Below are 26,977 nucleotides of genomic sequence, written 5' to 3' on the forward strand. Positions count from 1 at the left end.
GACCGGTCTCTTCTTAAAATAAGACCATAGAATTCACGAATGTCTACAACTAATATATCTATTATTTTACAAACCTTTGAATTAGAATATAATCTTATTAAAAACAATTCATTTCTCCCAAAACTTTCACTTTTGTGTGGTCTAATTAAATAGTCCGAACAAAATATTTCTGAGGTGAAATATTCAATTTGTGACAAACTGCATAACACATGGCATTAGATGATGAAGCAGTATCCAGTAGACAATTCTGAACATTTTTGTTAAAATTTTCAAAAGTCAATAAGAAGGGAGGAGTGTGGAAATTTGATCTTTCTCCAATTATAGTAGCATGACATGGGTCAATTTTATCTAAAGAGACATTTGGAGGTTTTCATTTCCCCTTTGAGGCTTTTGTAGTCACAACAGTAGGTAATGGAGATGTAGGAATTGCATTCAACTCTTTAAGTAAAAACTTCTGTTGTTGTTTTAATTTGCTGACCTCATACAGGGAAATGTTGGCTTTGAGGTCTTTTTCATCTCTTCCACGATATTATACTCAATGGTATTAGAGTCTATCAAGGTCTTAGATGAAGAAGAAGATTTAGAACTAGTTGGAACATAATCTGGAGATGGACTAGAAGAGTTCTTAACTATACCCTTCTCTTTAGTAGGAGGAGAAGGGGATTTATGTTTTTGATTCGATGGAGAGGCATCACCACGTCCCTTACTTCTAGTACTCACTCGTAAGGCTTCATCTCCTTCTTCATTTTCTGAGGTAGTTAGAATGAAATCCCATAGACCATAGGCTTCCACTAATAATTCTTCTTCTGATTCTTCAGCATATAAGGTTCTTTCTTATTCATCATCATCTTGATTGGATTCTTCATTTGATATAATGGTAGGAGGTTGTGATTGTGATGGATGATTCCTTTTGAAAGGACGAAAGGACTTCTCTGAATTCTCAACAACTTATTTCTTAATTTCTAGGATCTCATTGGACATTTTCTTCAGAACCTTTTGTAACCCCTCCAAGTCGAAAGGATCTTTAGGAGATTTCTTCTTGGATTCATCTTTAAAATAGACTTTCATGGTTTATTTTTTTTTCCTCAAGAGTAATTTTCTTCTCAAGAGAAAGAATTATTTTTCCACAGATATATTTTCATTCATGCTATCACATAATACTCTTTTATTAGCTCTATCTTTGAAAATGGAAATATTTGAAGTAAGAGAAGAGATATACTATTCAAACTATACATCAGTTCTAGGTCTTGAATTTTCTAGGATTTTATCCAACAATTTGTTAAATCTTGAATTAAAATCTTGAATTTTTTCATTTGGGTTGGCCCTAAGATTTGACAAATCATTAATCAAAGTGACAGTTGTTCGTTCATCACCAAATTTTAATAAAAACTGTTCTGCTAACATATGCCAATTTGTTAATGACCTAGCACGACGAGAAAAATATGAAGACCATGTAGATCCTTCAAATGTGTAGGGAAAATGTTTGACAACACAATCTTCTTCTGTGACTCCATTTAGATTGATGGCTAGCATGAAATTGTGATGATGTTCCTCTATAGGGAGGCCATCACTAGGATTAAACTTAGGAATGCATCTCTCTAGATGTTTTGGAAGGGGGTGTAATAGTGGACTCATCTGTATTTCTCCTAGGTTATGCCATGGTCTTTGGGAAATTTTTGGAGTACTAGGAGCAGAGGAAGTTGCAGAAGATGTGGAGGATGATGGAGATTGAGCAATTGAAGAAGCTTCTCCTATAGTGCTACAGATTATAATAACACCAATTGATTGTGGCTGGGGAATGTGGATAGATGGGATAAGAGGATGATTAGAGGAATGTAAAAGGTTTGAGGAACAAGCAAGACCAACGGAAGGAGTATGAGGTGGAGATGATGATGTAATGTCACAAGCAGAAGATTGAGTCACTGCAGTACTTTCATTTTTCTAAGGAGTGGGTAATGGAAACTCAAAAGGTTTAAATCCAAGTTTTTCACTTTGGGATCTAGTTAATACATCATAAGACTATAAATATGAGGTAACATTTCCTTTCGATAAATCAATTTCCACATATTTTTCCCCAAAAATAGAAATTCCTTCTAATCTTTGAGTTAATGTCTAAACTTCAGGAGGCTCTTTAGGTACTTGTGAGGAAGTTTGGGAAATTAACTTTGGAAGAGTGCTAGTGGATTTAGTAGTTGCTTGAAAAACTTCATATCTTACGTTATGATATTTGGAATACGATCTTGAAGTTGGTGTTGATTTTGAGGGAGAATGACTCTTATAATGACATTTTAAGTTGGGATTAGATCTTTTTTCCACTCATATTCTAATGTCCCTCCTTCTAGCACCAAAAATGTTGAAGGCTCTAAATGTTTGCCTCAACATCGGGGGAAACCACTCGGTTGGGACCTTAGAGAAGATCCTTTTCTATTTGGGATGGTGGCTCCAACTGGAAATTATAGGACTAGTTTCCCTTGAAATTGTTATAAAATTATATGTTACAGAGAAATTGAACACATAAAATATTGCTGAAACATAAACTTAGAAAACACATAAAATGAGACAAACATAGATATACGTGATTCACCCAATTTGGGCTACGTCCACATAGAAATGGTCAGTTTTTCATTTTATATTATCCATCAAACTAAAGAGGTACAACCTACAATAGATCCGTTGTAATTTCCTCTTCACTCTCACATAGTCTCCTCTCTCTTCCTCACTCAGAATACACATACACACAACCACAATACGATTCCCTCATATATAGTGAGGGGTTGCATTCTGGGGGGAAAACCTAAATTAAACATAATGTATAATGCCAGATTGTCCGCCTAATGAATGATCTAGATTGAATATGAAATTACAATATTTTACAAGGAAATTTTACATCTATTTTTAGCTTTGGGGGCGCTTCCGCCAAAGCTTGGACCTAGACCCCCCTGATAGTGATCAAATCAGTAGTGTTGCTACCCCATTACAAACTGTGGTCCAACACGTTGATACCTCTAAATAAACAAGATAATCAGGCCGCACACCCAACAAATATAATATAGGAAAATGGATGAAGTATATAGACATGAAACTTATGATGTAATTAAACTGATGATAAAGATTATTTAAACTAACTATATATATATATATATATATATATATATATATATATATATATATATATATATATATAGTTGTGTATATATATATTTGTGGGTGTGTGGGTGTGTGTGTATGTGCGTAGTTGTGTATATATATATTTGTGGGTGTGTGGGTGTGTGTGTATGTGCGTGTGTGTGTGTGTGTGTTTTAAAAAGGATCTCACATACAACATCACAATATAGATTATCAAGCCACTGTGAGGTTAAATAAAATAATGGTAACTAATTTAATTAAATAGTTAACTAAATTAGTTGATGAATTCATTACACATATAAGTTTTCATTGTTTATGCATATAATATATCATTCCAATCACACATATCAACAGTGAAAATATGTATGATTTCTTGAAACACACATATGATAAACGTGATCAAATCACCATTCAACTCAGAAGCAAAAGAAAAATAGACAGTTAAGATTACTTGATATATTGTAACTCTACTCATGAGAAAATAGTAGTGGTTCAGATTTTATTAAGATAACTTAAGTTACAGTAGTGCAACCAAGATCTTTCTCATCAAAATTGAGAACCCTTTCTCCATTCAAATGAAGGGAATTTATAGTTTTCAAATAAAATACAAATATAGAAGAGAAGGATTAAAGTCTGAAGTGATTTTAACAAACAACGCTTAACATAAAACCATAAGACAATTTTAGACTTTGTTCTAACAACTCAACTAAGACTTTGAAGAGGAATTTCCTCCGATACGTTATCGCAATTCACAAATACCTATCATGGGCTTCAATTCAGGTGGAGATCGTGGTTGAATTTGCATTTTCTTGGTAAATATAGCATCCTTGAGCACTGGAAGAATATGAGTGGTTGTGTAAGATAAGCATCTAAGAATTAGCCATTGGTTGTGAGGCTTGACTAAGAAATGGAAATGGAATTCTAAGTCAATATTAGATAGCTTTTAAATCTTCTATTTTTTTCTTGGACAATTCCTACCACGTTTTGGTTAATAACTTGATAACAAGTAGAGTTCCCTCAGGGCAATCTGAAATAAGATTTTCTTGAAACAAATTATCACTGATGGGTTCAATGAGGTCATTGGAGATGCCCCTTGTATTGAATATTGTTGTTTATATATGTTTGAGCTGAATTTCCTATTCTCTGAAGACTATCTTCTTATTTGATTCCTCTATCCTTGGAAAATCAGCTAATATCCCTTCACCACTATCTTGCCATGTTATGTAACCTGCAATCTTCTCCTTAATATCACCAATGTATTTCCTTAGGTTGAGGAATTAGTCTACCAATGTAATGGCTATTTGACACAAATGTGGATGATGGCTAATTTCTGATAGAAATTGACCTGTTGTTGAGCAAGGCGAATATTTAATTCTCTTTCTTCCCTTTTAAACTCTTCCAATTCAGGATTTACTTTCAGCTGTTCAATATTCTGTTGTAATTCCTAAATCTAAGGAGCTCAGACCTTCAAATAAGAGTCATGTTGAACTTTAATGGCATTGAAATTGTTTTGGACTTCAACAAGTTATTCTTTCCATTGATTGGTAATCCTTTTCTTCTCATCCTCAAGGCCTTATTCCAACTACATAATCATGTCTTCTTTTTTTTTGAAAACATTTTGTATCTCGGTGGCTTTGTCCATAGTCACAAAAGCATAAGATCCTATGAATTGAGTATGTCTTCGAAGATCCTCTGCAGGAGTAGACTGTGAACCTTTCCATAGTACTTTAGAAGAATAATTTCCAGATAGTAAGGCCTGGGATTGGTCAATATTCCTTTTCTTTCTTTGTCTTTTTACCACGGCCTTATGCTAGGGATTGTAGAATATGAAACGGGATGAAATTTAGATGATCTCTACCTGACAAGGTCAAATGTCCTAAACTGTTTGAGGTACATGATCAAATAAACCCAATTTTGCTGATCTATGATGAACGGGCCGAGAGGAGAAGAAAACAGTTTTGATGGTCCAGTAGATGGACAGTTTTTGAAGATTTATGTTGTATAAGGTTCCCAGGCCTTAATGATTGTAAGCAGTTTCTTTTACAGGCTTTAGCGTAGACTTAATTAGAATCCATGCCCAATGGAATACTAGGCAATGTTTTTAAGCTTGTTTTGTATGAAGGCATTGCTCTGCAGTTATTGAGACCTCACAGGGAGGATCTCATCCTCAGAAGGAGCCAGTGTTAGCCTTGTTGGCAAATGGTCCAAAAAATGGATCCAAATATGTCCCAAAGTCTCCAAATTTACTTGAAATCATGCCAATGGATCCATATATGCTCTTGAATTCTTCAAGATCCTCTTAAGGACCATTCAAAGTCAAAACCATCGCATGCTAAGAGCCCTTGGAAGGGCGGAAATACACTATCGGGAGGAAAAAATGCATTTAAATAGTCAAAAACCCAAATCACAGGCTTAACAGTGCAAATGCATGACAGCAGTTCGATATGGCCAATCAACGGTCCAGATCTAATCGGTGGATTACAATCGATAGGCAGGCAGTGGCAATTGGCACAGACAGGAGGGGCATTGCGATTACGATCAGCGATGCAATGTGGACCATCGATCGCGCATGCACAGATTGACGGCCTAGATCACATCGCAGTATCGCTATCGAGAAAACCAAGGGGCACGACCTTTACATGTATTTGTGCGATGCAATAAGACCCGGACCCGGTCGGTTTCATAAGCAAAATGTAAAATCTTTCACGTGCGCCAAACCCCATTTTAAATGTATTTTGTGTGTTAATTGGCGGAGGTCCGATGCGATATGATTTTCTTTCACATCTCCCAATACCTCCTTCTGTCAGATCTCTGTCGTCCATCCATTCGATCCAATGGCAATCGCTCCTCTTGCTCACATAAGCTGCCCACGCATTAACTCGCGAGCGTGGCGGTTTTCCTCCCGTCACATCCACCACACGTCACCTGGTGACTTGTATCGCGAGCCCGTGTACGATTACCGCCTAAGCTCCAAAAGCGGTGCAATGATTTGGACCCGACGATATTCTAAAAGATTATTTGATAATATTTGAAGTCCAGAGGGAGGCCTTTTTATTTATTTCCCGTGTTTTTTCAAGTATTTCAAGGAATAAAGTGAACAAAGGGAATAGGCCAAGTGCGACATGTGACAGCGACCCAAAGGTGGACCCAATAGAAAATTAAACCATACTCGAGGACTTTTGAAGTCCGAAAGAGGCAGAAAAGGGCGGGATTTACAGTATTACAGTGTTTTCTGTGTAAAATAGAAAATACTCATCATTAAACATTTTAAACGGAAAACAGAAACCCAAATAGCCATTTCAATAAGGAGACAGAAGGCTGGAAGGGGAAAGGCGACATCACAGCACACGCAGCAAATCCCAAACTGACAAAGCAGTCATGGAGTAGCACAGCACAACACAACATGCACAACACATCCAAACAAACAGAATGGTCATGAAGCAGACAGTGCAGCTTGGCCAAAACAAACAGAATCGATTATGGGGCATCTCTGGCACGAGAGAGCTCCCAGATAGCACAACAGCTACCCAAAATATCTGAATGTGGTTATTCCTTTGTCAGAGGAGGAAAACCATCGAGCCAGGCTTGCCGATAGAGGGAATCAAATAATTAACGAGACAGGGGGACGGATCAAGACCTCTGAAGCCTTAGAAGGCTTAGTATCATTGTAAAAGGCCTATAAAAGGCTGAAAACTAAATGTAATCAGGGTTGATGGTTATTGTTTTCGATGTAAGGCTCAACTTCTAGAGATTGTAACTACTTTGATACTTGCAGCATCTGGTCTTCATTTTCAGCTAATACAAGCTTCTTTTGCTGTTAATTGCTCACTTTCCACTTCTTCTCTGTTCTAGGTTGTGCATGTAATGCATTTTTCATGTGCTTTTGATATTTAGCATTTGAGGGGCTGTCATCCCACCTCTGTCTTGAAGTCTAGTATGTATCATTGAATGTGTTATTCAGGTTTTTATTTACTTAATGCTAGAGAGTTGTCATCCTGTTTATGTATTAAGAAATAGATTTGCAGACATCTTTACTGGTTGCAGCCAGCCATCACATGGTCTTGTGCATCTTCTGGTGTGGTCAGTATTCTCCATGTTCACCTTATCCTCAAACTGTGAGTAATTTGTGGTCTAAAGCCCTATAGTCTGGGGGTGTTCACCCATGTTTGGAGTTAAGCATAGTAGAAGTGGTTATCTGGCTTGAACAAGCATCATTCCTTCCATTCATCCATTTCCAACATGACATTGAGTTTGTAATGTTCCCGAGCATCTTCGAGATACAACCTAGGAGAGTTTCTTGGGGTGATAACATTAAATGGCGCCATTGCCGAGGAGAGGAGATTGAAGCTCAGCTTCCCTGGGAGATGACACAGTTCCAATCTTTGATGATAGACAAGGTTTGGACACATATTCTAGTTGTAATCATCTATCTGGAGACTCCGTTGGAGGAAGACCAACCTTTGGCGACTCCACGTTACAATTCTAGTGCAGTTTGTGAGGCATGCTCGGAGAAATCCTCAAAAATCACCAGCTGACCTAGTGCCTGACCCTGAGAAGATTGTCAAGTCGAAGAAATCATCGTAGAAAGGAGCATCAGGATCAGGTAAGCCTTAAAAATCCCATGTATCTATGCTAATGAGGAAATCAGCTTCAAAGATTCATAAACATCCTTATTCATTCATTTCCCTTTCGGATCTAAGTCGAAAGAAAGCATCCCATGCTGTCTATCATATTCCTATGTCTCTGTCATCCATTTCATTGATCCATACTGCTTAGTCTACCAGTATCCTTCCACCTACCTCAGTCATGGCAGGCCAGCAAGCCCCTACAAAGATAGAAAGAATCGTTACTGCTAGGTATGGACCCTTGGTCTTGCCTGTCCCTTTGAATGCCATGCCCGTAGGAGATTATCAAGAATATATGCCTAAGTTTACTGGTACAGAAGGAGTAACAGCTGAAGAGCACCTTGTGTCTTTTTATAGCTATGCTGATAACCTAGACATCAATGAAGATGATGTGTGGATGAGGGTTTTTGTCCAGAGCCTAGATGGGGAGGCTAGAAAATGGTTTAGAGAATTACCCCCTAGGTCTATAGTAGATATTGAGGCCTTAGATGATGTGTTCCTAAAGCATTGGGGGGATAATAAAGATCTGCTCTACTATTATACTGAATTTGGGAGCTTGCAGAGGGAGAATGGTGAGCTGCTGTCCGATTTCAACAAGAGATTCAATCATTTGTATAGCAAAATACCATATGAAGTCAAACCCACCCCTACTTCTGCTATGATCACTTATGCCAATGCCTTTGATTCTCATTTCTGCCTGTTGTTAAGAGAAAGAAGATGTACTTCTTTGGCTGATATGCAAGATGCAGCCCTGGAAGTAGAATCAAACATCATGGCTGCAGAAAGACTCAAAGGAGGTGCTGAAAGGAGAAGACAAGGGGGTGAGTCCTCATCATCCTCAGATCCTAAGATTGATAAATTGGCCAGGATGATAGAGGCATTAGCCTCTGAAGTTTCCAGATTAGAGGTCGAGCAGTATTCTGAGGAAGCAGGAGCTCCTTGTGCCTTTTCTCTTCCAAATCCAAGTCTACATAGAGGAGCACAGGAGCAGTTGCACATTGTGCAGAAAAGCAAAGATGCTAACGAAGACCAAAGGGTGAAGACCCTTTTTCAGAGTATAGTCACAGAACAACAAGCCTATCAGCAAAAGCAACAGGCAGCAGGTCCTACTATCCTCGAAGACCCTGAGCTTGAAGCCAGCCCATCTTCCCGTGACTATGCAGATCTGCAAATTCTCCAGCCTGCAAATGTCCCTAGCCCAGTGATCAAAAAGGGAGAAGAAAGCTCCCCATCATCTTATGTTTCTTTGTCTGTTCAAGAGACAATCCCTTACAGTTGCCTCCTAGACACTGAGGCAGGCCATGATTCAATGACCAAGGCTGATATTGATGATCTCAGTCTTGATATTCTGATGCCTGCCCAGGTGGCCTCCACACAGCTTAAAGGGGTAGTTTGCCAGACCACGGAGGAAGAGGATGCAAAATTTTGGGACTCCTCCTTGGATGTGGACTATTCTAAGAAAGATGCAGGAGCAGAAGATGTCTCTGTGTCCTCCACACAAGAATACATTGGTTCGCCATTTATATTAATTGTGTAGGCCACAGATGACACAGAGAAGTACACAACATTCATTGTTATTCAGCAGGTGTACAAAGGCTCACATGAAAAACATCCAAGGATGAGAGTATAGAGAAAGGGGATGAAATTTAGATCATCTCTACCTGAAAAGGTCAAATGTCCTAAACTGTTTGAGGCACATGATCAAATAAACCCAATTTTGTTGATCTATGATGAACGGGCCGAGAGGAGGAGAAAACAGTTTTGATGGTCTAGTAGATGGACAATTTCTGAAGATTTATGTTGTATAAGGTTCTCAGGCCTTAATGATTGTAAGCATTTTCTTTTATAGGCTTTAGCGTAGACTTAATTAGACTCCATGTCCAATGGAATACTAGGCAGTGTTTTTAAGCTTGTTTTGTATGAAGGCATTGGTCTGCAGTTCCTGAGACCTCACAGGGAGGATCTCATCCTCAGAAGGAGCCAGTGTTAGCCTTGTTGGCAAAGGGCCCAAAAAATGGATCCAAATATGCCCCAAAGTCTCCAAATTTACTTGAAATCATGCCAATGGATCCATATATGCTCTTTAAGTCTTCAAGATCCTCTTAAGGACCATTCAAAGTCAAAACCATCACATGCCAAGAGCCCTTGGAAGGGCGGAAATACACTATCGGGAGGAAAAAATGCATTTAAACAGTCAAAAACCCAAATCGTAGGCTTAACAGAGTAAATGCATGACAGTCATTCGATCTGGCTGATCAACGGTCTAGATCTAATCGGTGGATCACAATTGGTAGGCAGGCATTAGCAATCGGCGTGGACAGGAGGGGCATTGTGATTGCAATTAGCGATGCAATGTGGACCGTCGATCGTGCACGTGTAGATCGACGGCCAAGATCACATCGCAGTATTGCTATCGGGAAAACCAAGGGGCACGACCTTTACATGTATGTGCGCGATGTGATAAGACCCAGACCCGATGGGTTTCATAAGCAAAATATATAATCTTTCACGTCCGCCAAAGCCCGTTTTCAATGTATTTTGTGTGTTAATTGGCAGAGGTCCGATGCGATATGCTTCGCTCTCACATCTCCCGATACATCCTACCATCAGATCTTCGTTGTCCATCCATTCAATCCAATGACATTCGCTCCTCCCACTCTCGTAAGCTGCCCATGCATTAACTCGCAAGCACGACAATTTTCCTCCTATCACATCTGCCACGCATCACCTGGTGACTCGTATCGCAAGCCCGCGTACGATTACCACCTAAGCTCCAAAAGCGATGCAATGATGCGGACTCAACGGTATTATAAAAGATTATTTGACAATATTTGAAGTTCGGAGGGAGGCATTTTTATGTATTTCCCGTGTTTTTTCAAGTATTTCAAGGAATAAAGGGAACAAAGGGAACAAACCAAGTGAGACATGTGACAGCGACCCAAGGGCGGACCCGAAAGAAAATTAAACCATACTTGAGGACTTTTGAAGTCCAAAAGAGGCAGAAAAGGGCGGGATTTACAGTATTAGAGTGTTTTCTATGTAAAATAGAAAATGCTCATTATTATACATTTTAAAGGGAAAATAGAAACCTGAATAGCCATTTAAGAAAGAGATAGAAGGCTGGAAGGGGAAAGGCGACAGCACAACACACACAACGCATCCCAAACCAACAAAGCAGTCATGGAGCAGCACAGCACAACACTACATGCACAACACAACCAAACAAACATAATGGTCATGGAGCAGACAGCGCAGCTTGCCCAAAACAAACAGAATCGATTATGGGGCATCTTTGGCTCGAGAGAGCTCCCAGACAATGCAACAACTACCCAAAATATCTGAATGTGGTTATTCCTTTGTCAGAGGAGGAAAACCGTTGAGCCAGGCTTGCCGATTGAGGGAATCAAACAATTAACGAGATAGGGGGATAGATCAAGACCTCTGAAGCCTCAGAAGGCTTAGTATCATTATAAAAGGCCTATAAAGGCTGAAAAACAAATGTAATCAGGGTTGATGGTTGTTTTTTTTATGTAAGGCTCAACTTCTGGAGACTGTAACTACTTTGATACTTTCAGCATCTGGTCTTCATTTTCGGCTAATACAAGATTCTTTTATCGTTAATTGCTCACTTTCCACTTCTTCTCTGTTCTAGGCTGTGACTGTAATGCATCTTTCATGTGCTTTTGATATTTAGGATTTGAGGGGCTGTCATCCCACCTCTGTGTTGAAGTCTAGTATGTATCATTGAATGTGTTATTCAGGCTTTTATTTACTTAATGCCAGAGAACTGTCATCCTATCTGTGTATTAAGAAATAGATTTGCAGACCTCTTTATTGGTTGCAGCCAGCCATCACATGGTCTTATGCATCTACTGGTGTGGTTAGTATTCTCCATGTTCAACTAATCCTCAAACTGTGAGTAATTGGTGGTCTAAAGCCTTGTAGTCTCGGGGTGTTCACCCATGTCTGGAGTTAAGCATAGTAGAAGTGGTTATCTGGCTTGAACAAGCATGATTCCTTCGATTCATCCATTTCCAACATCATGTTGAGTTTGTAATATTCCCGAGCATCTCTGAGATACAATCCAGTAGAGTTTCTTGGGGTGATAACAGTCCATAGTCACAAAATCATAAGATCCTGTGAATTGAGTATGTCTTCGAAGCTCCTCTGCAGGAGTAGACTGTGAACCTTTCCATAGTACTTCAAAAGAATAATTTCTAGATAGTAAGCCCTGGGATTGGTCAATATTCCTTTTCTTTATTTGTCTTTTTACCATGGCCTTATGCTAGGGATTGTAGAATATGTTAAGGGGAGGAATCTCTTCGACCCTTAACACGACCTCCAAGGTCAGAAATGGCAATATACTATCTATATCATCAATATGTAAAGGCTAATCTATAGTCCTTGATGTAATCAGAGTCTTCTCAAAAGTTTCAAAAAATGTTCAAGACTTTTTCTTGTGAGGTAGTTTTTAAAACCTCAGGTTCATTCCCTTTCAAAACCTAGCTACATTTCTCTTAGATCTCTTCAAGTTTATAAATTGTAAACTATTTCTCAATCTGAGTAGAAGAAGAATCCCTTGTATCGTTTGGATTGGGGCCATAAATAACTTGTGTAAAGGGAACCTTTGTAACCTTTTCTTGAACTGTACTTTCCTAAGAACGTCATAATGAATCCAAGGGTAATTGGTATTGTCTTTCTTCCCTGTATTGGTAAAGTTGATTAATTTCCTATGGAGCTATCTGCTCTTAAATATGTTTGGAAACTATTGAATAGGTGGCAATGTTTTCAAAGACATCATTAAACTGATCTAGTTCATGGGATAATTTCCTAACGCTTGATTATGCAATGAACTTCTTAACGGTTCCATGAGGGTCATACTTCCTATTAGGAATAGTAGGAAATTTAAACTCTAGAATAGAGTTCATCTCAATATATGCATGTCTTTAATTCTCTAATGTATACATACCATAACGAAAAGGAAACATAGGCCAAACTTTCTTATTGGATTCTTGAAAAAATTTAGAAATTCAGTTACCTACATATTAGTATGCTATCTCACATGCCAACAATTTGTCTGGGACATACAGGGGAAAAACATGTGGATTGTCTAGACTACCAATGACCATAATGTAGGTAAACAACTCCTCACTAAACCAATTTCTAACTCTAAGAAAATATATCTCTGCTTCCAGGGAAATCCTAGGAGCTCTGTTATTGAAGATAATTTAATGAATCAACAACATTACAACCTGGAAGATTTTATAGAAATGTCGCTGGTACTTAGAATCCAAGAGGATATTATGGTATATATGAATAGGAGTTCTATTCTATAAAGTAAATTTCCATCCTATGGAGGAAAATCCAAAACTATAGCACAGGGAGTCCATAACATAAGAACTCATATAAAAAGGAGGAATTACATTTTCTGAAACTATATGCCTTCTCCTAAAATTAAAAATGTGAGTGGCTAAGTGATAAGATAAAATGTTTCCCCAATCTAGTATAAATCCTTTTGAAGAACCATCAACCATTGGATTCTATTGATATGGGAATTTATAAGTATTAGGATAAGCAAATCATGTACATACCATGGCAGAAATTTGGCAATAAGGACCTACATGAGAGTCTACTGAATATATTCCCTTTTCCTCACACTTGTGCTTATTGGGATCTCTCATCCAATCCTTAATGGGCTCTGATGCATGATCGATCTTGCTCATGAATTTCTCCACGAACTCTTTGTCATATTTATACTATGGTGGTAGAAAATGGTACATCGCACTGAGCCAATGACTGTGTCATTATTTGTCTTGAATTTGTTGTCTGTAATGTTCAAGTGTTCCACGACCCATCAAATAATTTTTGTATAGGGCAGGAGCTTGGCCCGAGCAGCAATCCTATGTAAAAATGAATTTGTGACATTGTCATAGGTGGTATTAGAAACAAAATAAGAATCCTCTGTTGTAAATATTCTTTGAGTAACCCTTGGTCTCTCATTTTCGAATAATCGATAAACAGATTCCCATGACGTACTACCAGCCTGTAAAGAACATATTGTATCTAAAAACAACCTTGGCGTGACAAGATTTTCACCTAGTGAAGCAACCAACTACTATTGAGCGACTGGTTTCTTTCTTTCTTTAGTTACCTTAGACATATCTTCTAAATGTCTCTTATAGGGACTGGCCTATAATGGAAAACACAAGACTAAGTGACAATTCTTTCACTAGAATGTCCTTTAATAGCGCAGATGATGGTTTTTCATATGATTTATGTATTAAAGGGAAAATCATGATAATATCTAGCCAAAAATCATAAATTCCCCACTCTTTGGATATTAAATGAAAAATGCGAACATACGTGGACTATGCACACATCAACATATTAGAGGAATTTTATCGGAGAAATCCCATGGTTACATACTAAAAAATTACGATATTTGAGGCTTCTAATATATATTGTTCAAAGATATAATGGTTATAAACATAGGTGGGAGTGTATATCAGGAGTTTTATATCGACGATGGGAGTATCGAGGATTTTAAACAGTGACATTCAATATAAAAAGTTTCGATATGAGTGAAGACTAGAATATCAGAGAATTGAGATATCGGACGGTGGAGCATCAAAGATATCATATATCGGGAGTGCGAGGCATCAGAACATTGCGATATTGTAAAATTTAGAGATAGCAGAAGTGCTAAGTATCAAAGATATCAAATACCAGAGATTTTTGGTGGTGCTTGTTAAAAAGTTATGATATTCGAGCATTTCAATATGCCAAGTGGTACTATTGTGGGGTTGGCAGTTCTTTAAAATATTTAATAAAAGTAAAGTTCAATTTACTTTATGTAATATATCATGAAAGTTTTATCGAGGAATGGTTTTATCATAACTTTCCTATAAGGAACATTATGATATTTCAGAGGTCCGATATAACTCCTCCAATAATGCATTATTTAAATAAAAAAAGGCCTATTGGATTTTGATGAATCGTAGTAATTATACGGTCTGATCTCTGATATGTGGGTTCCGATAATGGAAACCTTTATGTGATATGGTATTTTATTTGTAAAAAATGAAAAATTACCTTATTTTATTAGAGATAAAAGTTTTTATAAAAATTCAAAGGGGTCCCCATGATTTGTTATTTAGGTAAAAAAAAAAAAAAATGGGGAGGTTTTTGAGTACTACAATTGGCATGCATACACTTATTAACATTAAGGGGGAATATGTTGGAAACATAATCCATGAAATTATGTAAGTTTGGAAAAATCAATTAAGTGGAAGGTGAAAATCCTCAAGTCAAGGGAAATAATCATGAAAAGTTCAAGAGACCTTTTGGAATAGGAAACCAAGGGTCTAGAAAATGTCTATTAATATGTGTAATTTGTTAATTATATGCACCTCATGTTTATCCTAATTCATGTCTATTATTTTTGTGAGCTTAACAATAGGACCAAAAATGTGACACTTCTATTAGCTATGATGATTAAGTGAACATAGCGGCTCTTGGATTGGTCATAGTAAAATAAATGGAGCAAGAAGTGCTCAATATCAAGTAGAAATTAAATGTAGCCTAAAATAGGAAAAATATCTATGCAGACCAGTAGAGAATGCACAATGAAGTTTTAGTCGGAGACCATGTATATTTCTGCTCAAGACAAAGCAAGATCTCACTAAAAGTGAGGTGTTATGCTGAGTTGGTACCCAATTTATGAGGATCATTTCAAATTTATGAAATAGTGGGACCAATGTTTTATAGATCGATATTACCACCCCTAGTGAAAGCACGTGATTTTTTTCACATTTCTTTGCTTAAGAAGTATGTATGTAACTCACCCTCCCATATTTACCCATGTTTACAAGCTCGCAATGGTAAACATGAGAAAAGTGTCACTATGATATTCCTCAACCTCTGATTTCGAGTTATGGAAGTGGGTTTGACACATCAACAACTTACAAACATCCCTTATGGACTATATACCACTCAGGAGCCTGCAAACAACCCCAAATGGTAAATCCATGAGATAGAGCTCTATTAACAGGAGAAACTCCCCAAGCGCATGCACAACACAACATTAGTGTAGTTGTGAGGTCCCAAATGCACACATAGGATTGATTCCATGTGGTTATAACTGAGATTCCTAAGTTCAGTACCAATGATCACGCGATCTATGCCACATTTTCAAGCTAGCCTCTAGAACACTGCCCAAAACATCTTGTAACTTTCAAGGATCATAAAAATAATGAAAACAAAGATAAAAAAGTAAAACTTAATACATATCATATCCTAGACCTATATAGTACATTATAGACATTTTTTCAAACATATAGTAAACATGTAAGCTACATATTATAAATTCATATATGATCATAAACTTTTGACCTTCATCTTAGAATCACAAACAAGGATCTATACCCTCTCTATGTAGTTGCAATAACACTTTTTAGACCATGCATTCATCAACCATATAGTATCCCATCAAATCATTAACAAGAACCATAGAGAGAATACATCATATAACTAACATATAACCAAAATAGAAACGATGGAAAATCCATAAAATAACCATAATCATCAGTACAAATGCTTAGATCACAATATAAAAATATTTCATATTAACATAGAAAATGCAAACTGTTATGAACCAGCTCAAGAAAAAGATAGAAAAGATAGATCCACGCCTTAGAATTCAACCTCCTCGAGGGGGAAACCTCCTTTACGTTACATAAATGAATAATTATTGGATGATTCAAATGACAAAACCTCCTTTCTATATATAGGAGTCTAAGGATTCACAATATAACCTAGCAGACCTAACAATAATAATATAAAGCCACAAAAATAACAATAGAGGGATTCTATGGGGCACATTAATAACAATGTGGGGGCAATAGGGGCACAACAATATTAATAAGGGATACAACTACAATAGTAATGTGGTAATCACTAGTATTATAGGGACCCAACATGCCCCTCTCCTTCAGAAAAGTGTTGTCCTCAACACTTGAGTAGTTCTGGATGCTTCTGTATAAAATTCTCATCCTCCCATGTGGAATCTTCAGTGGATAAGTTTTTCCACTTGATAAGATACTCCGAAATTGATCGATTTCGTAGCTGTCGAGTTCTTGTTTCTGTGACTGCTTCTGGTTCCAATATAATTTTTCCTTCCTTGTCAAGTTCTGGCAATATTGTTTGAACTGGGAGCTTGTCACCTATAACCTTCTTTAAACATGAAACATGGAAAACTAGGTGCAATCGAGAAGCTGCAGGAAGCTCCAATTTGTATGCCATAGTACTAATCTTTTGCAACACCTTGTACGGACCATAATACTTTGGTGATAATTTATTATCCTTCTTAGCTTGCTTGAGGGACATTTGCTTATATGGTTGTAGCCGTAGGAATACCCAGTCACCTACATCAAAACTTCTTTCACTGTGATGTTGATTTGCCTGTTGTTTCATTCTATTTTGTGCCAACACGAGGTTATCCTTTAAGAGTTTGAGGACTTGTTGTTGATGTTCGATGTGATGTTGCACTGCTTGAACCTTAGAATTTTCTCTTAAATATGATGTGATGGATGGTGGCTGATATCCATAAAGTGCCATAAATGGGGTCATTTTTGTTGTTGTATGGAAGGAAGTGTTATACCACCATTCAGCCAGAGGCAACCATTTGACCCATTTTGTCTGTTTATCAGATACAAAGCAACGAAGATATCCTTCCAAAAATTAGTGTACTATCTCAGTTTGCCCATCAGATTGAGGATGATAAGATGAGCTATGAGCTAACTGAGTACCAAGACAAGAAAATAATTCTGTCCAAACATTTCCAGTGAAAATGGGATCTCTGTCACTTACAATAATCTTTGGGTTTCCATGTAGCTTTTGAATTGTTTCCATAAATGCAAAAGAAACTGTAGTGGCTTTAAATGGATGTGATAATGCACAAAAGTGTGCATACTTGGTAAGTTTGTCAACTACCACCATGATGACACTCTTTCCCTCAGACTTGGGTAAAAATGCGATAAAATCCATTGAAACCTCCTCCCAACGTTGGCTTGGAATGGATAAAGGTTGTAATAGACCCGGTGTCTTAATTGTTTCAAATTTATTTTGTTGGCAAACCAAACATTCCGCCACAAACTTTTGAATATCTGATTTAAGGCCATCCCAAAAAAATTCCTTCTTAACCCTGTGGTAAGTTTTTAAAAATCCTAAGTGCCCTCCTAAGGGAGAAGTGTGCAATTCCATAAGAATCTTTTGTTTTAGCTGGGAATTCTTATAGAGGTATAAGCGATCTTTGTACCATAACAAATCATTTTGCCAGCTAAATGTATTAGATGTATTGAAATCTTGTTGTAACTTTCGGATAAGTGCCCACACTTCTTCGTCATTCTTCCATTCCTCCCTTGCTTCGTTTATCCAATCTGGTTGGATAATAGAAATGGGGCACAACAATGCTTCCACATCCTCATCCTTTCTTGAGAGTGCATCTGCCGCCACATTTTTCTTCCCCTTTTTGTAGATGATTTCAAAGTCATAAGCCAACATCTTTGTGACCCACTCTTGTTTCTCTTTAGAGGATAATCTTTGTTCTAAAAAGTATTTAAGGCTATCATGATCCATTTTTACCTTGAAGTGTGTTCCCATTAGGTAGGGTTGTCATTTATTAAGTGCATGGAGTATTGCCAACATTTCCTTCTCATAAATAGCTTTGTGTAAAAACTTTCCCTTGATTGGACGACTTTCAAAAGCAATGGGCCTTTCATCTTGCATTAAAACAACACCAATTCCATTTCCTGAAGCATCACATTCCACAATAAAGCTTTTTGTTAGGTCCGGTGTAGCTAAGACCGGTGCTTGGCACATTGCCTCTTTAAGATGTTCGAAGGCCTTTGTTGTTGCTGGAGTCCATGAAAATGCATCTTTCTTCAATAATTTTGTTAGAGGTGCTGCTATTCTCCCATAATTCTTAACAAACTTGCGATAATACCCTGTCCACTCGAGAAATCCTCGCAGATGCTTTATGGATGTGGGGATTTTCCATTTCTTAATGGCTTTAATTTTGCTAGGGTCTACCTTAACTCCTTCATGAGATACAATGTGACCCAGATATTCCACCTCTTGTACTCCAAAGAAACATTTGGATCTTTTTGCATATAATTATTTCTCTTCCAATAGTTGTAGCACCCTGTCAACATGTTCAACATGATCCTTCCATGACTTGCTGTAGATTAGTATATCATCAAAAAATACTAACACAAATTTTCTAAGGAATGGTTTGAAAATGGGATTCATCAAACCTTGAAATGTTGAAGGTGCACTGGTAAGGCCAAAAGGCATGACCAAAAATTCATAATGACCCTCATGAGTTCTAAATGTTGTTTTTGGAATGTCTTCAGTCTTCATTCTGAGTTGATGATATCCTGAATGAAGATCTAACTTGGTGAAGTAAATTGATCCATGCAATTCATCCAGTAATTCATCAATGACAGGAATGGGAAACTTATCTTTAATAGTGAGATTGTTGAGCTCCCTATAATCCGGACACATGCACCATGATCCATCCTTCTTGTGCACCAATACTACTGGAGTAGAGAAAGAACTTTGACTTGGTTGAATTATGCCACGCTCTAGCATTTCTGCAACCATACATTTAATTTCACTCTTTTGGGCATAGGGATATCTATACGGCCTGCTGCTTGGAGGAACAGTTCCTGGAATCAGATGAATAACATGATCATGATCACGAATAGGTGGGAGATGTTTGGGAGTCTCAAATACCTTGGAATGATTGTCCAAGACCTTTTGGAGATCTAGAGAAATAGATTATTCCAATGTGGAAACATCTAGCGAACATAATTGTGCAATTACACCTCTTTGTTCCTTTTTTAGAAGCTTTGTCATACCGTTAGAACTGATTATCTTTCCCGGTTTCCCTGCAATACCCCTTAATTCAACTTCCTTTCCTTCCATAGAAAATTTCATGAAAAGTTCTTGAAAATTAAAAGCTATTGTACCCAAGGATTGTAGCCATTGGACTCCTAGTACAACATCAGCACCTCCCATTGGAATGGAAAGCATTGGGCTAGTCAATACATATTCTCCCATGAGTAGCTTGATATTATGGCACTTTCCTCAGCAATTTATTGTTCCTCCATTTGCAACCATCACTTGACACTCTGGTGCTAAATATAAGAATCAATTCAATTCTTTTGCTACCTTACAATGAATAAAATTGTGGGTACTTCCTGAACCAATCAACACTATTACCTTTTTCTTCTTGATTTTTCCTTCTATCTTGATGGTTTGAGGAGTGGTAATTCCTACCAACGCATTACAAGATATGGTTGGATTCATTTCTTCTTTATCTAGGTTTTGTTCCTGGAGTATATCCTCTTCTTTTGACCTTTCTTGCTCCTTTTCTTCTTCCTCTTCACAATCTATGTAGAATAATTTCTTCTCAGCACACTTATGACCTTTAGTGTATTTGCTATCACAACTATAACAAAGCCCTTTTGCTCTTTTTTCTTCCAACTGTTGTGGTGTCAACCTTATAGGTTGTGGAAGACTAGGGGCAACAACACTTCCATCTTTATAGTTGTGAGTGGTATGTTTCCTGGTTGCCATAATTTTGCTTTCCATTTTTCTTGTTAACCTGAATGCCTTCTCTAATGAATCAGGTTCCCAAAGGTGAACCTCATGTTGGATATTATCCTTTAAAGTCCCTATGAACACATCAATCCTATGCTCCTGTGGAATATTTTTTACCCTTATGTTCAATTTTTGGAACTCCTCAATGTGCTCCATTATTGAACCCTTTTGTTTGAGACTTATCAATTGGCTAAAAAAAGTGTTTCTTTTTGTATCCTCATAATGTGCTGTCAATTCTTCCGTAAAAACTGCCCAAGTGATAATTTGTTTATGAGAGCAAAGCCATTGATACCATACAAACTGATTTGGTTCCAAATATAAAGTTGCAATACGTACCTTTTGTGTGTTTTGCACATTATTGAGATCAAAAAATTACTCCATTTGTAATATCCATGTTGCGGGATCCTTTCCATCAAACTTCCTCATATCAATTTTTGGAATATGGTGGGTCTTCGATCCCACATTAGGGTCTGTGAAATCATGATTAACATTTCTTTTGTTAGCATCATGAGTTTCCTTTACTACCTTTTCACCATTAGTAATTATTTCTTGTAGAAAATTTGTCAAATCTGTCTTCAAATCTGCCATGTCTCTCTTCAAATTTGTCTTCAAATCTATCTTCAAATCATCAACATTAGCTTCCACACCCTTTATCCTAGATTCCACGCCATTTATCTTAGCTTCTGTTAGCTTTTGTGAGAGTGAAATTTATTGCACTTGGTCTTGTAATTTTGATATATCATGTAGCATTTCTTCCTCTTCTTCATGAGTCATGCTAGGGCTTTCAAGTTGCTTACTAGGTGTTTGCATTTTATTTCCTCGGGGCATCAGTTACAGATAACAATTGTCTACTATGCCCTTTGAAATCCTTCAAAATAATTTTTCAAACCAAGCTTAAGCAAAAATTTAAAAAAAATTACACACCTTTTTTCACTTTGTAGGAGCACGATATTGCCTCTGATGTCTCTCTGTAATTTCGGATCATCCAGTTTCAAAATTGCAACCTATAGTAGCCCTCTATCTCCTTTTTCTAATGCAACCAGTGTGATCCCAATTGGATTCTCCAAGGAAGAGTTATGTCAAATCTCCCACAGTGACCTGATTATAGACTAGTTCAGTAGAGCGAAATTGTACGACGTTCTGCATGTCCTTCTTTCGACCTTTGGCTCTGAAAAAGATATACAAGCAACTATAGTCCATCATATTTCTATACCATCTTACGAAATTTCAATCTGATGCTCCGAGAGAAAGTTATGATGATTTTCCCCAGGTCACCTATTTGGAATGTAATTCAGGAGTTTGCAAAAAGACCAAATTCCTCAGATCATATCTCCACAAATATAGTGTAAAAAGATCTGAAAATCGGACCTCTGATTTAGCGCGATGTCTTATCAAATGGGTTTTTTTTATCTTCTGAAACAAATTCCACGATGACCTGTTCGGAGTAGCGAAACCCTAGAATCCAAAGCTCTGATACCAAATGTTATGAACCAGCTCAAGAAAAAGATAGAAAAGACAGATCCACGCCTTAGAATTCAGCCTCTTTGAGGGGGAAACCTCCTTTACATTACATAAATGAACAATTCTTGGATGATTCAAATGACAAAACCTCCTTTCTATATATAGGAGTCTAAGGAGTCATAATATAACCCAGCCGACCTAACAATAATAATATAAAGCCACAAAAATAACAATAGAGGGATTCTATGGGGCACAGTAATAACAATATGGGGGCAATAGGGGCACAACAATATTAATAAGGGATACAACTACAATATTAATGGGGTAATCACTAGTATTATAGGGACCCAACACAAATCAAGTTAGGGACTTACACATACCTCTAGACCATAGATTGGTTGATCTGAAATATCTCTTTTAGCAAATTACCCACATGCCATATTACAACCATGAATGTGGGATAAGGCTTAAATGAAAATAAACCAACTTTGAATTCAATAGATGACACCACCTCAACCCCCCACTACAATGGTTTCACCTAACGAGTTTAGAAATCACAAACAACATCTAGATCATTTTCCACCGAAGATTCCAAGGTCTCCAAGAACTAGTAAATCAAACCACGACCATAGGGAACCCATGTTTTTCACGACTCTAGAGGATTTGTCCCAACTTGTAGGCTTTAGGGACTAGTAACTCAATCCACATTCTCCAAGGAACCTAAGATGTTCTAGGGATCCAGTGAATATTTTCCAACCCACGGCCATAGGAAAACTAAAAACCAATCAGAAAATATAAATGGGGAAGCCACTTCACCTTGGCTATTGAGGAAATGGAAAGGCATGGCTAAAACCAATATCAATCCAAGAAAATATCCATGCCAATGACAACATATAACCTTAGTGCCACATGTATATACCATGAACCCAAAAACTAATAAGGAGACCATACATGCAGCGTGTTACCTGCAAATAAATCTAATTGTATCTATTGATCCAACTGTCTCATTTTTCTTCCTTGGTATCCTTTGCCTACTCTTTGCTTCCTTGTTTGTCTTCTTCCAAATACAATAGAATGTGAGAGTGCTCCAAGAATTCCTTAGTGTACAAGATTATGAGGCTATGAGAGAATGAAAAGAGAGAGTTCAAACCCAAACTGTCAAAAAAAGGCTAGCAATTTTTTCTCTTATGCCTTTTTATCATTGATGCCTCTATTTTCTTCATTTTCTGTCATTTTTTCTCCAATTTTCCTTGCATGCAAATTTGTGTCCCTTCACATTCGTTATCTCCCATTTTCCTTTATTTTCATAATTAAATGCAAATTATTGGATCTTAGAATTTTCCAATTCCTTTGATAATTTTCAAATCCATAAATAAATGAAAATTGATGACCACTATTGTTTATTCCCACCATTCAGCTTGGAATACATGTCCCATGACCTTCGTTTTCTTTTATTTACATGGAAAATCAGCCAGGGGTTGTTATAATCTACATGACACTAACCATGTTGTTGATTGGTCTGTCATACATGTGGATCTTGACAGATAATTCCAACAAAAAACATTGTTCATCTTGGACTAAAGATAGGCCATGGTTTTAAATTGAGTAAAAAGGCATCTCAAGGTACAACGGAAGCACTTTGGACTACAAGAACAAGCCTGCGAAATGGAAGATCGAATGAGGGTACTTTACCCATTTTTGTTTAATATATAAAATAATGTAAGAGTTATAAATAAAAAGCTACATGTTTACTCTTCTTTCTTCATTTATAAAGCACCAAGAATGATGTTCCATTAAGGATTTGAGTTCTGTAATAGCCATTTTCCCTTCACACCATGATTGTAAACATAGTTATGCATTGCTAGTGTGAGAGTCAATGTTAGCTAGCGTAGACCTACAAACGCTAAAGAATAAAATATAAACTATACTTGGTGATTGACGAGAGGTGAAAACCCACAAATCCAAAGTTGTAAGGGTGGGAGCACATTTTATATCATGGATGAGCTCAGATAACTGTGTTGAATTTCATTAACAATCTACTAACCATCCTAATGATTAACACTATCATAAATTATGAGATGGGATTGGATAGTGTGGACATAGGACAAGATCCATCCCCAATCACCTCACAGATCAAGGTCGAAAGATAGCCTTAGAACAATCGAATAGATGATAAAAGAGGGCTAAGAGGCCAGTATATAGAGAAGAGAAAACAAAAGTAGAAGAGTGATCTAAGAATTGTCACATGGAAAGGGCAAGGAACTACTAGAGCTAAGCATGCACACTAAGCCAAATTGGACTTGTCACTTGTCCTATGCTCAGAGACCATGGGTGTTATTCGACATATTATTTTGTGTTGAGGCCATTATATTGTGTGTATATTCTTGAATAGTTAGTGGGAGGCTTAGTGGATGATCGAATCACTGTGGTGCTTGTTGTATGGTTGATAAAAAAAGCCTATACAATGGATTGGAAATCCTTGTTGTGCCTGTTACGAAAAGATAACTGATAAACAACTTGTACAATAAATTCAATTTATAGGACTAAGAAATACCACATCTAAAACCTAGGTGAAGCGCTGTGAATGAACTTAGGATAGAAAGTGGGTTATTATGATTCTTACAATCATAAGATAATTGATAAACCACCAGGACAATGAACTCCATATCCATGTGCCTATTGAGCCATGAGTGTGAAGTTTCCCCTTGATCAAGCATCCCTTTAGACTTTTGATTTTTCTGAGGGGTGGATAATGCAAGAATGGTCTTAGTGTAGTTGGCTTATGGTTGGGTGGAGAGTTGAAGCCCCTCCTTTAGTTTCTATCCATCTTTATATACTTAAGTAAGTTCAATGCATTGATATATTGAGTTATGAACTATGATGTCCCATGGAATGCACTTATCTGTGATGAACTCTTGTATGTTATTCAATGTGAGTGAATACTTGGATGATGTAGTCATTGTTATGCTCATGATTATATGATATATTGGATGTTATGAATTTAATGAAATCATGAGCTATATTGTCCATTAATTTGTTTATTGTTGATGTATTAGAGAAATTTTGATTTAAAAAATGGGTCTCAAAACAAAAATGTACAAAAAAATCAACTTTCTAAGAACCAATAAGATTCGATATAATGATGTCAACCATGGGGGATGATTCACCATTTTTGGAGTAAAAAGGTAAAAAGATGAAATAAAAAAACTACTCTTTCAACTTGTATTTTTAATTTTTCTTCCTACAATTTTACGCAAATTTCAAGCGAGAATATTCATTTGATGTGGAATTGAAGTTTGTATCCAAGAAGTACCCATGTTGCATACTTTTGATGGACCCTACTAAACGAAAAATGTGAAATAAATGAAAATATGTGATTGTAATCACACTTTTTCATGTATTTAACATTTTTTGTGTAGTAGGGTCCTTCGAAAGTCTTCAACATGGGTACTCCTTGGATGAAAAATTTAATTCCACATCAAATGAGTGCTTCAACCTGAAATTTGAATAAAAGATAAGTTGAAAATACGAGTTGAAATGGTAGTTTTTTCATTTTTCCCTCCAAAACTTGATGAGGTAATCTAATATTATTCTATTATTTCCACCATTATTTTATAATATTCCTTAGGAGGCCTAGTTGAGACCTCAAAATTTCTCTAATGGTAACAAGTTATGTGTATGTTTTCATTCATTACATTTCCATGGATGAGAGTGTAATATCTCATTTCCTCACAACACTTGTGCAACTTATTATGAGATCCACATTTCCTCTTGTAAAATTATCAAGAAATACCTACTTATAACCAGGCTAACAATAACAAACACCTACCTGGGAGTATGTGTAAATATTGTGAAAGAACCATACTAAAACATGTTGAAGCACAAGTCTCAGACCTCAAACCGTGTCGATGCATTTAATATTGGGATGGAGGGGAAACCCTGATGTCAAAGCCATGAGATCATGTGGGATAATGGGCTCCACCTAAGGCATAAAGTATAACAAAGGGTTTGCATGAGTCTCGAACCTCAAACTACGAGTTTGAAAATAAAACTAGATCGGAGAGCAAATCCTGAAGCTAAAGTCCCAAAATGACATATATTGGTGGGTTCCACCTCTAGGATCAAGCATAATGAAGGGTAGTTGTGTGTCTCAAACATTAGACTGTGGCTTTGTAATTGAGATTAGAACATAGAGGAAACCTTGATGCTAAAGCTGTGAGATAACGTGGACCAATGGGTTCCACCTCAGCCAGCAAGAATAGTAAAGGCGAGAAGTCAAGCATTGACCTTGGGTCGTGAATTTGTAATTGAGATTAGCATGTAGAGGAAACCCAAATGTTGAAGTTTGAAGATGAGTTGGATCGGTGGGCTCCATCTTGTACGCTGAGCATAATGAAGGGAGGTTACAATTATCGGTCCTTGGCTTCCAATTGAGATTGAAATGGAGGGAAGGACAAGAACTGTAAGTTGAGATGACACCACTTAGGGTGATGTGGTCTAAAATGATGTGACTTGGGGGTGGAGCCTACTGGGCTTGCGATTCTTTGAGCCACCAATATTTTCAAAGGAACTAAGTGGAGAGTGGGCCCAGAGATCGATGGTTGACATCAAATGAAGGGGCCACTTTGTAGTTGATGTTTAATGAATATGGAGTGCACAACAATTGCGAGTAACACCAATGCACCAATCTTTGCTCGAATACTGAAATGAATTAAATATTTCGTTCCTTAAATTAGAAACCACCATTGGGGGGGGGGGGTGTTAGTGCTGCAAATTGTTTTGGATGAAGTTGTTTCCTAACCTAACATAACATGCAACAGGGCAAGTGACCCAATGGACAAGTAAGAAACCATAGAAATTCCACATGGGCTATGCAAGAGCCACATGGATGCCACGTGGAGATCCATATATTGACATAAACCCTTCTTTTTGGAAAATTTCTAACAATAATTTGCATCTTGGGAGTGAGATCAATATAAAATTTATACCATTGAAAGGAAGCTCTCGATGGCGTGTGCGAAATATTGATATTAATTTTAGGTTTTGAAAACATTAAGAAAATGAAGTCGTGTGACCCAAACCTAATAATAGACTTTAAAGAT

This window comes from Pinus tabuliformis, chromosome 9 (genome assembly GCF_031772625.1).
Source record: "Pinus tabuliformis cultivar Carrire ecotype Pingquan chromosome 9, CPIR1, whole genome shotgun sequence".
In the NCBI taxonomy this organism is placed as follows: domain Eukaryota; kingdom Viridiplantae; phylum Streptophyta; class Pinopsida; order Pinales; family Pinaceae; genus Pinus; species Pinus tabuliformis.